The sequence below is a fragment of the Miniopterus schreibersii genome, assembly GCF_964146895.1.
Source record: "Miniopterus schreibersii genome assembly, chromosome: 10".
In the NCBI taxonomy this organism is placed as follows: domain Eukaryota; kingdom Metazoa; phylum Chordata; class Mammalia; order Chiroptera; family Miniopteridae; genus Miniopterus; species Miniopterus schreibersii.
In genome coordinates, this window is record NC_138110.1 from 10,209,781 (window position 1) to 10,222,247 (window position 12,467).

Genomic DNA, 12,467 nt, shown 5'->3' on the forward strand with positions numbered 1-12,467 from the left:
ACCCTACACCTATTTTACAGAGAAAACATATCAATGACATAGAAACAGGCTCAGGCCGACTGAAACCACAGGAAGTGAGTGCAAGGCAGGCGCGGGGACCAGCGCGCTGCACACTGTGTGTCTCACGGGAGCAGCTCAGAGCCATCGCGGTGCTCCATGGGCTCCCCGTAACTTAGCTGTATTCTGGCCCTCAGTGTGCACAAATTCTAGGAGCAATATAAAGTTTTCTTTCCTAAAAACGGGTGGCATGCCTTGGCCTGTGTGGCTCAGTTGGCTGGAACATCATTGCCTACACCCAAAGGTTGTCGGTTCAATTCCCAGTCAGGGCACCTTATCTAGCTTTGGGTTCAATCCCCAGGTTGGGGTAAGTCCGGGAGGCAACCCAAGGATGTTTCTCTCTCGCATGAATAATTCCTTCTCTCCCTTTCCCTCTCTCTTCCCTTCTTTCTAAACTTAATGAGCATATCCCCGGGTTAGGATTAGGAAAAAAATTGGTTCCATTAGGTCTTAGAAGGTAATTTTCCAATTTGAATAGTTATCAATTCTTACCAAATTTCCCAAGAGTTTCAAAGAATCCCTTGAAGCGAACTAAACCAACAATTGAATTATTTTCTTTATATGAGCACTTTTTGTCCCCAAAAAGGTACACACAGGGGAGATTTTTGATGGAACATAAATATAGGGCGTTCCCCGAAAGTTACACACATTTTGACAGCTGATAACACTATTTTCACTCTCTTCAGGTTTAAGGGATTTGAAGCAATGGGTGAAGCCACACTAAGTTTTGAACAAAGAAACCATGTCCACTAGACTCTTTATGGGGATATGTAAAAGAAAGTTTACGGTGCAAAACCAACAACACTTGGGAACTGAGGGTAGCTACTGAAAGACAAGGCCCACAGATTCCCACAGAACAGGGTGATCCCTGAGGTTTGCGGTTCCTTTGCTGCGCATCAGCTCCGGCCTGGGCGCTCAAGAGACAGAAGCAAAGGAATCACAAACGTCAGGAACCACTTTGTTTGGCGTTTGTGCGCTTTGTCTTTCCACAGCTGCCCCCGATTCATTGACTGTTGCTGGGTTTGAGCCGTAAGCTTGATATTTTATGTATCCCCATAAGAAAGTTTAGTGGATAATTTTCATTGTTCAAAGCTTAGTCTGGCTTCACCCATTATTTCAAACCTGTTAAACCTGAAAAGGAGTGAAAATTAAGGGAGTTATCAGCTGTGAAAGTTTATGTACATTTTTGGGAGACACACTGTAGATCACCATCAAAGTACATGCATTTCACAAGTGTGTACAAATATATTTAATATATTGCCAGAAATTTGATTACTATGCCATGGAGTTATTCAGAAATCATAAGTCAACATCTCACCCACCATAGGGACACTAGGGCACTACACCCACTCCCAAATCTGGCGTGCACCTCATCTCAGACACACTCCCCTCAAAAAATATGGATACTTACTGTGGGCGGGTTGCCTTCTCAGTGCCCCACACCCCAGGCCTGGCATATCTAGTATTTGTAGAAAAGTGAGCCAGGGCAGGTAGGTCCCTGTGTGGGCCCAGGAGCCAGCTAGAGAGAGGAAAAGGCCTGAGACCACCTGCCAGGAAGGCCACCTTGGCCCTGGGTGAAGGGAAGTACATGGGAGGCCAGGAGTGTCTCAGCAACACTCTTGGTTTACAGTGAGCCTGACTCCAGGTTCTGCCAAGGCCTCAAGCTGTCTGTATTCTGGCGGATCTGGTCTTCAACTAGGATGATACGGCTTCTAGGAAACATAGTAGAGTTTCAGCCCTGTGAGCCTGTGTGCCCTTGAGTATCTGCACACGCACACATGCTTTAAAGGTGGTCAACAAGTTGTAAACAGGTGCTCCGCAGGGGCGTGCTGAAATAGCGTCTGCTTTGGGGCCCCAGTTTTGTCCCTGCATTACGAACATCCCCAGGACAGAGTAGATTTGTTCAATAGAAAGCAGTGCCTGGAGGCTGTAGATACATGTCCCACACCTGGGAGTGTCACACTTTAGGGCTTGGCACAGTGTCTTCACTGACAGAAGAAGCGGGAGAAACGCAGGGGAACCCCATTCCTGCCACCACGGGCAGGCAGAGAGAAGGCCGGCGTCGTCAGGAGGCAGCGGTGCGTTTAAGGCTCTGCAGCTGCTAGTCCAGGAGACCAGGCACAGGCAGCCACGGTCCACACTCGCACCACAGGGTGTGCTGGGCCCGCCCGGCTCAAGGAGGAGCTCCAGCTGGCAGGTGTGCGGGAGGTTGGGGGCATCGTGGCTTGCTGGGGTGTGCCCAGAGACAGGCTCTGGGGAGGCTGGGTCCGCCTCAGCGGGTGCTGGGTGGGGCCTCGGCCTCAGCAGGTCTCAAGGTGGGCTCACTCAGCCCTGGCTTCAGCAGCTTCCCCTCGGAGGTGCTGACAGCCATCTACATGGTGGGGCCGCAGAGCTGGTGGGCATCCTGGCCCCTTCTCTCCTGGTAAGGGGTCCTGGCTGGACTCTAATGGTTGGGAGATCATTGGCCTTCCTCAAGAGGTCACTAACCAGGTCATCCTGGCAGCTGAGAATGTCCTACAGAGAACAGAGAAAAAAGTGAGCAGCCGGAGTGAGGGCCACCAGGGTCACCAGAGAGCCCTCTTTTGCCCAGGACGTCCCCTGTGCAGGCCACTTGGCGAGGACTAAAGTTTCCCACTCCTGTTGGGCCTTTCACAGCCTAGCTGGGCCCCACCACACACAAAGCCCTTGGTTGAGATGCTGAGGCCGGGGCCACACATGGGTCAGGGAGAAAATCTGGTGTCACTCAGGCAGCCCCCTAACTTCACCAGCAGAAAAACAGACTGAGAGAAGGAAGACATTTCCAAAAACACATCCACTGGATGGGAGGGTGAGGGCTCGGAGCATGGACACAGCCAACGGTTTCCAACTGCTCCTCATTCCGACCAAGCTCAGTGGGAGGCAGAGAGCTGCTGGGTAGGCTGACCTGTGTTCCTTCTCAGGCCACCAGCTCAGACACCTTGTGAGGGCTTCATCTTAGGCCACAAGAAATAGAAAGGACGCCAGCAGCTCCTAAATGCCAGAGTGGCCTCACTCGAAGGCCTCATTGCCACCTACACCTTTCTCTTGATCTGACAAGGGGGATGTAGGAACGGAGCCACCAAGGGTAAATCTGGACTGTGCAGGGGACGGCCAACCCACCTTTGTTCCCTTTAAGCTGCTATCCTGGCTGAGCAGCTGTACCCGGGCCAGGCTTCCAGTGTCCAGGGAACCAGTGTCCTTTCCCACTCTGTTGGCAGCATGCCAAGGCCCCCAATCTGAGGTCGGACCCTGCTCTGGTACCTGCAGCCCTCTGCCAGCACCTCACAGCCTGGAGGAGCCGAGTGGAGGTGTCCCCTGAGGTGGATGGACACCATGAGGAGAAGAAAGGAAGGAGTGCATGAGGAGGAGGCAGGGGTCACCAGCAAGTGGAGTCAGACCCCAGGCAGCTAGACATGTCCGGAAGCGTAAGTCTGTGGACATCTAAGCAGCCCAGGAACCACCTGCACGTGCGAACAACTCCTGACCCAGGAAGACATCTGGACCCACAATTGACACACACACAGTCTGCACCAAAGAAGGAAAAAAATCAACCTTATCAGTGACAAGTGTGGGGCAACCACCCTCCAGGCTGCCGTGTACCTGCATGCGAGTGTCCACCACAGCCCTCAGGTCTGAGGATGAGAGCGGCTACAGGGAGGGGACACTTCCCTGGCCGAGGGCAGGCTGCCCCTTCCAGGCCTGCAAACCTCCCCTCCTGGCCCATTCCTCCAGCACACGCAGTATCGGGGCCCTGTCCCCGGGATCATCAGTGTCTATCCAGCTGCACACTAACAACTGTGGACAGGGACGGGTTTTCGTGGTCCCTGCTCATAGCTGGTGAGCAGCTGAGCTACACTGAGAACCGGGGACACACCGGGAGGTGCTCTGCTTCCCTCCCCGCCAAGCAGTCTGCTCCGGATTGAGTGGGTCCACAGGGCACCCAGGTCCCAAGTGCTGGCGTGGGCCAGGGCAGGTAGGTCCCTGTGTGGGCCCAGGAGCCAGCTAGAGAGAGGAAAAGGCCTGAGACCACCTGCCTATAAGGCCACCTTTGCCCTGGGTGAAGGGAAGTATATGGGAGACCAGGAGTGTCTCAGCAACACTCTTGGTTTACAGTGAGCCTGAATCTAACGTCTGCCAAGGCCTCAAGATGTGTGTAGTCTGGCAGGTCTGGTCTTCAACTAGGATCATATGGCTTCTAGGAAACGTAGAGTTTCAGCCCTGTGAGCCTGTCTGCCCTTGAGTATCTGCACAGGCACACATGCCTTAAACGAGGTCTACAAGTTGTAAACAAGTGCTCTGCAGGGGCGTGCTGAAATAGCATCTGCTTTGGGGGCCCAGTTTTGTCCCTGCATTACGAACATCCCCAGGTCAGAGTAGATTTGTTCAATAGAAAGCAGTGCCTGGAGGCTGTAGATACATGTCCCACACCTGGGAGTGTCACCCTTTAGGGCTTGGCACAGTGTCTTCACTGACAGAACAAGCGGGAAAAACGCAGGGGAACCCCATTCCTGCCACCACGGGAGGACAGAGAGAAGGCCGGCGTCGTCAGGAGGCAGCGGTGCATTTAAGGCTCTGCAGCTGCTAGTCCAGGAGACCAGGCACAGGCAGCCACGGTCCACACTCGCACCACAGGGTGTGCTGGGCCCACCTGAAAAGGAGTGAAAATTAAGGGAGTTATCAGCTGTGAAAGTTTATGTACATTTTTGGGAGAGACACCCTCTAGATCACCCTCAAAATACCTGCATTTCACAAGTGTGTACAAACATATGTAATATAAGGAATGCGGTTACTATCCCAAGGAGTTATTCAGAAATAAGAAGTCAAGATCTCACCCACGATGGGGACACTGGGGACCTACACCCACTCCCAAATCAGGCGTGTACCTCATCTCGGACACACTCCCCTCAACACACTATGTACACTTGCTGGGGTCTGCCCAGAGACAGGCTCTGGGGAGGCTGGGTCTGCCTCAGCGGGTGCTGGATGGGGCTTTGGCCTCAACAGGTCTCACGGTGAGCTCACACAGGCCCTGGCTTCAGCAGCTTCCCCTCGGAGGTGCTGACAGCCATCTTCATGGTGGAGCCGCAGAGCTGGTGGGCATCCCGGCCCCTTCTCTCCTGGTAGGGGGTCTTGGCTAAACTCTAATGGTTGGAAGATTATTGGCCTTCCTCAAGAGGTCACTGAGCAGGTCATCCTGGCAGCTGGGAATGTCCTACAGAGAAGAGAGCAAGAAGTGAAAGGCCCGAATGAGGGCCACGAGGGTCCTTAAACAGCCCTCTTTCACCCAGGATGTCCCCGATGCAGGCCACTTGGCCAGAACGGAAGTTTCCCGCTCCTGTTGGGCCTTTCACAGCCTAGCTGGGCCCCACCACACACAAAGCCCTTGGTTGAGATGCTGAGGCCGGGGCCACACATGGGTCAGGGAGAAAAGCCATGTGTCACTCCAGCAGCCCCTCAACTTCACCAGCAGAAAAACAGACCTAGAGAGGGAAGCCGTTTCCAAAAACACATCCACTGGATGGGAGGGTCGGGGCTGGGTGCCTGGACACAGCCAACGGTTTCCAACTGCTCCTCATTCCGAAAAAGCTCAGCGGGAGGCAGACAGCTGCTGGGCACATTGTCCTCTCTTCCTTCTCAGGCCACCAGCTCAGACACCTGGTGAGGGCTTCATCTTAGGCCACAAGAAACAGAAAGGACGCCAGCAGCTCCTAAATGCCAGACTGACCTCACTCGAAACCCTCACTGCCACTTACACCTTTCTCTTGATCTGACAAGGGGGATGTAGGAACGGCGAGGTGGGGCACCAAGGGTAACTCTGGACTGTGTAGGGGACGGCCACCCTACAATTGTTCCCTTTAAGCTGCTATCCTGGCTGAGCAGCTGTATGTGGGCCAGGCTTCCAGTGTCCAGGGAACCAGTGTCCTTTCCCACCAGGTTAGCAGCATGCCAAGGCCCCCAGACCAAAGTCTGACCCTGCTCCGGTACCTGCAGCCCTCTGCCAGCACCTCACAGCCTGGAGGAGCCGAGTGGAGGTGTCCCCTGAGGTGGATGGACACCATGAGGAGAAGAAAGGAAGGAGTGCATGCGGAGGAGGCAGGGGTCACCAGCAAGTGGAGTCAGACCCCAGGCAGCTAGACATGTCAGCGAAAGTCAGTCTGTGGGACAGCTCAGCAGCCCAGGAACCACCTGCACGTGCGAACAACTCCTGACCCAGGAAGACATCGGGACCCACAATTGACACACACACAGTCTGCCCTAAACGGGGAAAAAAAATCAACCTTCTCTGTGACGAGTGTGGGGGAAACACCCTCCCGGCTGCCCTGTACCTGCATGAGTGTCCACCACAGCCCTCGGGTCTGAGGGTGAGAGCGGCTACAGGGAGGGGACACTGCCCTGGCCGAGAGCAGGCTGCCCCTTCCAGGCCTGCAGACCTCCCCTCCTGGCCCATTCTTCCAGCACGTTCAGTATCAGGTCCCTGTCCCCGGGATCATCAGTGTCTATCCAGCTGCACACTAACAACTGCGGGACAGGGACTAGTTTCCACGGTCCCTGCTCATAGCTGGTGAGCAGCTGAGCTGCACTGAGAACCGGGGACACACCCGGAGATGCTCTGCTTCCCGTCCCGCCAAGCAGTCTGCTCCGGATTGACCGGGTCCACAGGGCACCCAGGTCCCAAGTGCTGGCGCGGGCCACAAACAGCAGCAGCTGCAAAACACCAGTTAGCAAGGGCATGTGGGGTGAGCCACAAATACTTGGTTTTCCTGAAGGCACAAAAGCAGAACGAGTCCCCTCTTTGAGAAGGGAAAACTTGAACTTAAAAGCCACCTCTGCCTTTGAAAAGGATGTGTCCCTAACAGGCAACTGCAATACAAATCAACGGCCTCCACACCACCCCTGTATCCTGGAGCCCTCGCTGCACACTCCTCGCCTCCTCCTCGGGAAGAGAAGCTTGAGGAGCCAGAGCCCTCAGGAAGGAAACCCTCTCGTCCCAGGGTGAGCCTAAGTCGGGCTGCGAGTGAAACTTCCGAGAGCGGTGGCCGACCCCTCCCGTCGTCATCCTCCCCCAGGGCGAGGAGAGAGGGCTCCGAGGGTCCAGCTGTGTCACCCCAGCCCTGTCTCCACCCGTCAGCTGGAAGCGTCTATGTGTGCGGATCAGTGCCAGCACCATTCAATATTTTACGCAGTGGAGAGGGCAGGAGACGACCCTCACTCCTACACTTACTGCTGATCAGTTCAGAGACTGGGTCCCATTTGAACTCTCTCAGTCTTTGTTTTAATTAAAAATTGAGTTTCCCACCATTCTAGGAGCTTGTGTTTCAGAAATTACAAAAACCCAGACAACTTTTAATTTTTGAGAGGGGTGGCATAATTCACTGTTTCCCTTCTGCAGACATTTGTAATAGGCCTAAATCAGATGCAAGTGTTTCTAACAATTTCTGAGATGAAATTTACATCTTGGAGCTGCTCTGGGCAACTAACCTCCAAGTGAGGACAGCGAGACCTTCCTGCAGTCAGTGCTCTCTGCATGGGCCGCCAGGCCTTCCTTCAAGCAAGGACAGCCAGAGCCTCCAGAAGGAGGGCACTCCATAGGTAGTGACTTCCCCATCACTGGAGGTATGTAAGCAGAAGCTGCATGTTTAGGCCCCTCGGAGGGCTGGGAAGGAGTGTGGAGGAACTGTGGGTGGGTCCCCCGTTCCCACTCTAGCATTACAACTCTACTTGTACCCATTGTGTCAGTGGAACTTCCACACAGGAATTAACAGGAAGGACAAGTCCTGTGAATGAAAACAGGCATGAGAACCGAGGCTGAAGGGCACAGCACACCACCCACTCACCATGCTGCCTGCAGTTGGTGAAGTCGAGCTCCAGGAAGCGCTCACAAAGCTGTCATCTGAAGTCTAGCCTATGGTGAAAATAAGGCTGTGAGACAGGGGACCGGGGATACCCATGGCGAAACAGGCCTTTTGCCAAACGGCCACCTCTGACTCGGCCCAGCGCCTGAGTGGTGGTGGGGTCCAGCACCTGGAGGAGGGAGGGACGTGTGGACCGTCCCTTAGGACCTGCCTGTGCTCTCCATCCCCCCATTTCTCCTGCTGGGACAGCCTCAGTCTCCAGACTTCTATTTGACTTAACTTTAAACCAGGCTTCTGCCTGTGCAATGACTGGGACTCCAAACGGAGGCAGAGTCCAACCTGAGGGTAATGCACCAAAAGCAGAGGTGCTCCCCGGGGCCTTGTTCTCTCAGGGGCCGGAGGAAGGACAAGGAAAGAATCCAGCACCTGGGAGAGGAAGCTGGCTCCCTAGAGACTGAGCCCTGCACCAGCAGCTCCTACCAGGAACAGTGCACAACCCCTGGGCCACCAGTCACTACTCTTTCCCCGAGAAGGGCTACAATTGCCTGGGCCTCAAACGTGCTAGTTTCTCTCTGACAGCAGCCCCAGATCCCTTTCAAAATGACTCTAGGGCCTTCCCTTTAGCTGCTGAGGACCGGCCTCTGGACAGTGACGTCATCTGTCCAAAAACAGTTGCAGGCAGAGCTGAGTCGGAACCTGTGTCTGTGTGATGCCAGGGCCTTTCCACAGCTGAGCCTATCTGCTGACCACACCTTAGTTTCAGAGGCCCCTCCTGCTTCCGAGAGTAGGGGTCCCCAAGGACCCTGGGCTCCAGACGCTCATCCCTTCGGGTTTGGACGGACCCATCACTCACTTGGGGTGAGGCCTGGTGCCAGGAGATAGGGTGTAGTGATGGCTGTAGACAAACAGGTCTGGAAGCCCAGCTCTGATGACCAGGGCTTCATGGCTGGGCAGTGGACGCCTCCATGTGGTCAAGGCTGCCTCCACGCAGGATCCTCGCTTTGGTATTTGGTCCCGAGGGCCTGCGGCAGAGAAGGACGGTGAGAAATGGAGCTGCAGGATACCATGCCATGGCGAGGCTGTCACACTGAGGCCTAGAAGCATGGGCAGCAAGGCACGCGCACCACAGGAACAAAAGCTGAGCTCGCGTCTCGCAGGCTGTGCTCTGCAAAGGAGCTGTGTGGACATCAGCTCTGGAGATTTGCGTCCCTCCCACCACAGACACGATCTGTGAGGCTTCTCATGCAAAAGTGACTACAATGTTCCGGGACAAAACTACCACAACACTGCCGTGGGTTTGCATTTTCTACTTGATTGGTAACATACCTAAGGAGGCAGACGTGTGTGCATGGAGCATGCCCCCTTCAGGCTGCTACACACACGTGTGCACATCCAACACTCCTTCTGGCTGGTTCTACCTTCCCAGGAGGGAGATGGGAGATCCCAGCCTTCACTACCCACCTGCAGCCAAGTCGCCCTCCTACCTTTTCCTGGGGGCCTGCTGTGGGTGTACTGTTCCTTTACCAGTGGGAGCACGATCGGATGGCCTCCAGGGGATCCAGTGTACTGGACGACACCTGTCATTTTCTGGACCCCCCTTTGTTTTAAAAAAGTTGAGTATGGCTTTGGCTGTGTCATATGACTCCTCCCAATGGAACAAAGGTCTGAACTGTCGTGCAGACATATTAAGCAGGGATAAAGAATTCCTGTTTAATAACACACATCCATATGTCTATGTATGAAACTTTTATAGGCACTTTGGTGCCAAATACTTTTACAGAATTATTTTAGGGGAAGCTCTTCAATTTTACACTTACTCTTCCATTAGCGAGGGTTAAGAAACAAAAGCATTCCTCTGATTTACCATTGTTTAAATGTCTTTATTGATTTCAGAAAGGAAGGGAGAGGGAGAGATAGAAAAATCAATGATGACAGAGACTCACCCTTGGGCTGCCTCCTGCAAGCCCGCTACTTGGGATTGAGCCTCAAACCCGGGGATGTGCCCTGACCATGTATCCAGCCATGACCTCCAGGTTGCCACAGCGATGCTCAACCACTGAGCAACACTGCCTGGGCCTACTTACCGCTTTTTAATGTAAGAATACTATTCTAACAACGTTATAGAAGTGGTAGAAGTACCCCACTCTGTTAGCTCAAAGCTAAGCCCAGAAACAATGAATGTAATAAATGTACTTAAACACTGTGATCATAATTGTATTAAAACTACTTAATTAGCCCTGGCTGGTGTGGTTCAGCAGTTTGAGCATCGGCCCATGCAATGAAGGGTCTCAGGTTCAATTTCTGGTCAAGGGCACGTACCTGAGTTGGGGATCCCTCCCTACCCCCAGTTGGGGCTCGTGTGGGAGGCAACAAGTCCATGTATGTCTCCCACATCCATGTTGCTCTCTCTCTCTCTGTCTCTCCCACTCCCTCCTTCCCTGCCACTCTCTTTGAAAAGTAATGGAAAACATATCCTTGGGTGAGAATTAACAAAAAAACAAAACAAAATTTAAAAACAAAATCAAAATATCTACTTTATTATAATGTGTACATACATTTAAATAAAAATAAAATGTGGTATATCTATAATTCATTTATTTCTTAAGTATCATGTAAACTTAGATTACTATCCACCTAGAACCTGAAAGTAGCAATTCAATTATGTGTAGACCTGCAAAAAATTGCTCTTTGCTGGCAGAGCGTTATTGCATAGATAATAAAAATCATATAACAAATGTCATAATTTCTCTGCTTCCTCATTTCCATACTAAATGCTAATTTTGCATCAAACTACTGAAATAATGAAAGTTAAATAAAATTTACTTCATACCAATTTGTGTATAAAAAGTGAATAATTTGAACATGGTTGGACATGTTTAGACACAAAAAATAAGTGTATCATAAAGCATTAATCTGTTCACTGAATTATTTAAAAAGAAATGCTACAAAATTACTTTTGAAAAAACCACCAAACTGGTCACCAGGCCTGGCTGAGCGGTTGAGCATCAAACCCATGACCCAGGGGACTGGGGTTTGATACCCAGTCAGGGCACAGGGCTGGGTTGCAGGCTCGATCCCCAGCAGGGGGCGTTCAGGAGGCAGCCCATCAGTGACTCTCTCATCACTGATGTTTCTCTCTCTCTCCCCATCTCCCTACCTCTCTGACATTTAAAAACAAAATAAAAAATTAAAAAACAAAACAACCCTAAACTTCATAAAACTGGAGTTTAATGGACAAAGCATCCAGAGGGCTCCTTGCTCTGGCAGAAGTCTCAGGGGATGCCATCAGCTGAAGCACCATAACGACTTCCCTGGAACAAGTCATTTCTGGCCTCCTTCATGCCATTAGTGAAGGTTTAAGTGAGAAGTGCACCAATAGCCTCATACCTCCAAGTCCAGTACATTCCTGACATGCTGTAGGTGCTTGGGGTCTATGGCTTTTGCTACAACTCTGTGATATTCTGTCGGAGCCAAACCAGGTGGTTATAGAGGATCCTGGTGTGGCACAGGAGGACTGGGCGGGGGGCTGGGAAAGCCCTGTAACAGCGCCGAGTTGTGGCAACACAAGGAACGAGGAACAGTGCCCACGGCTCCATCACACTGCAGGGAAGAGTGGGACTCGGCTCTGTGGGAGGGTGAGCGTGCCTCTCAGAAATAAAACCCTTACTGCGAAGGCTGACTCCCTAAGCAGCGGGTGCGTGCAGGGCCGGGAGACCCGAGGAACAGAGGACCCAGAGCCTGAGCCTGTCCTCTGTCCCTGCCCCCAGTGCCCAGTATGACCTGCACTTTCCACCTGCCGGGCAGAAGGTAACTAACTAACCTGTAATGAGCTCCTGAGGACACTGGCTACTTGCAAAACTCACTAGAGCAACTGCAGAGGCCACCCGGTGGCAGCTGGAAAGTGGAGCCGAGCTGCAGACACACAGCGTCTACCCCACACTGCTGTCGCTGGGGGACCCTCACACCACAAAGGAGGACTCATTTGGGCGAGTGCGTGCATCGGAAAGCCCGAGTCCCATGTGTAAAAGCCCCAGTGAGGTGCCAGGCTGACGGGAGCAGGCGCTGGAGCAAGGACATGCTGGAAGGCCAGGCCAGTGGAATGAGCACCGGCCCAGGAGACGAAAACACGTCCCAGAGCCCTTCCACCGCCCATGGTCTGGGGACCCTCACACAGCTCCTCAGGCTTTGCTGAACTTGCAAGGTGGGGTTCAATCAACATCTGTCCTACTTACCGGGCTGGGAGACCGCGAGGACCGCCATGGTGACGACATGGAGCCTGCGGACCACAAGGGGGGGGCGACCTGCCGCACAGCTTTGTGGCCGGGCCAGTTCTCGGGAGTGGGGCTATCACAAGGCAAGAAACAAAACCTCACCATTAAGGTTCTGGACCATGTAAAGATCCAAAGGCATCCCCAAGTTCTTCCTCAAACAGCAATACCATCCGCTATGTAAGCGTCACTGGCTCACATGCTGACCATGCACCTCCCTTCGTCTACACTCCCCGAATTAGACCTGTTCCTCCAACAACCCTGGGATCAG

The 12,467-nt window shown here is 53.0% G+C and overlaps 1 long non-coding RNA gene across 1 annotated transcript; it reads right to left on the reverse strand.

Moving 5' to 3' along the window:
• Positions 1-5,234: 5,234 nt before the first annotated feature.
• Positions 5,235-12,259, reverse strand: LOC308563125. Its single transcript, XR_013999743.1, has 5 exons — positions 12,161-12,259; positions 9,413-9,597; positions 8,782-8,950; positions 7,911-7,978; positions 5,235-5,287 (listed from the first exon to the last, which is right to left on the reverse strand). It is a non-coding gene; the product is annotated as an uncharacterized lncRNA (long non-coding RNA).
• Positions 12,260-12,467: the final 208 nt, after the last annotated feature.